At 42.6% G+C, this 1,703-nt stretch overlaps 1 pseudogene; it reads right to left on the bottom strand.

Annotated features, from left to right (window-relative positions):
* Positions 1–988: 988 nt before the first annotated feature.
* LOC114638569 lies at positions 989–1,364 on the bottom strand (annotated as a pseudogene).
* Between the last annotated feature and the right edge of the window lie 339 nt (positions 1,365–1,703).

Below are 1,703 nucleotides of genomic sequence, written 5' to 3'. Positions count from 1 at the left end.
AATTCAGACAAAACTTGCTTGATTTCATTTAAAGCAAAAGTCTGGCTGAGACCGAATGAAGACCATGATGACTATTTAGAAAACTATGCAAAGACCCTGATCCTTTCCAGACTTCACCTGCCTCACCTCATGTTCCAGCTCCCTCCACTTCATCTCTGCCAATACACCCAACCCAGAAACAGGAAAATGAACTGGTAATGAAGCCTGAGAACCTCAATGAAAGCTTGTTGTCTCTAGGGAAGATTTGAGAGAAAACTATGTATGCTTTAAATTGTTCCTCAGAATTTAATTATTGAAATGCACTTGACAATCATGGTCTGGGCTGCTTTTATCCCTTCTCACAAAAGCTATTCTCAGGAACAGAGCGAAGGCAATGGGTTTGTTCTACATATCAAATTTGTGTGATGTTTTATTTAATATCCATTTATTCGGAAGTGAATAGATCCAGGAACAGGAGACCAGGAGCTTATGGTATATCAAATTTTTCATAGCCTCAAGGATTTTATAGTGAAAGACAAGCATAAGCCACTATGATGCAACCAAATATGCTGTAGTGGTAATAGAAAAATACAGGCATTGAGGATACTAATGTTCTCCTACATTCTCCTACAAGAGATCAGAGTCATTGTCTTTAATGACTAATATAAGGAATGTTTTGACTGTCAAGGAAGGACAGGAAAATCTTGAGTAGAAGAAGTTGAAGAGGATGGACATGAATGTGAATTTTAAAGGAAGAAACAGAAGCTGGGCAGTTCTGGAGCCCACATTCTAGACAGTAAGATAACGGAAGTATTGTGTGAAGTGACATTTCTCATCATGATTGTGAGCCAATTGGAGGTGCCCAAGAGACAGAGGTTTGAGGTCATGATGGACCAGGACTGAGAACCTTTGTCTTTGTTTCTGCCAACATCGAGAACTGCGTTTCTTCTTTTTCTGTGGTAAGAAAATAGAGACTCCATGGTTTCTTTTCTTTTTTTTTTTTTTTTTAAAGGGAAGTCCTTAAGTAGTTTATTGTCTTCCAGACTGCAGTGTAGACTCCTCTCCCAAAGGAGGGTCTTTCAAAGGCAGGGGACTGTCACCCAGGTGCGGGCCGCTCACTTGTCATTTTCATACATGGCTGGATTCTTCCTTTTGGACTGCTCAAACTCCTGGTTGCCCCACATGTAGATCAGGTAGACCATTACAAATGGCGGCGCCACGCGCAGGATGCGCTCGCAAGTGCGGCGCAGCACGTTGGGGATGCCTTTGCTGAAATAGTTCGGGAAGGCGCGCTGCTCAAAGGGCGACAAGCTGTAGGAGATCACGTGCCGTATCCGCGTCAGGTTCCCAAACTCGTGGCCCATGGTGGCAGCGCCCCTCCACAGCGTTGAGCCCGGGTCCGACTCCATGGTTTCTAAAATAGAATAGTCAGCCTGTCATTCAAATGGGAGTGGGCTCTAAGAAGATTTAATACTGGCTGGAGCAATGACTCACTGATTTAAAGTGCTTGTCACACAAGTGTGAGAACTTGATCTTGAACCTGTATATCCCAGGCACATTTAAAAAGCCAGGCTCATAGCATAAGTGTTTGTATTCCCAGTGTTATCCACATTTACACTTCAATCCATGTGCGTGTGCACATATGAGCACATTTTTAAAAATAAACACAATCGGAAGATAGCAAAACAAGACAAATTTGAACTTGATGTTCAGAGCTATGAGTA

Source organism: Grammomys surdaster, unplaced genomic scaffold, assembly GCF_004785775.1.
Source record: "Grammomys surdaster isolate TR1022 unplaced genomic scaffold, NIH_TR_1.0 125606, whole genome shotgun sequence".
Lineage (NCBI taxonomy): Eukaryota > Metazoa > Chordata > Mammalia > Rodentia > Muridae > Grammomys > Grammomys surdaster.
This window is presented reverse-complemented; position numbering and strand designations above follow the sequence as displayed.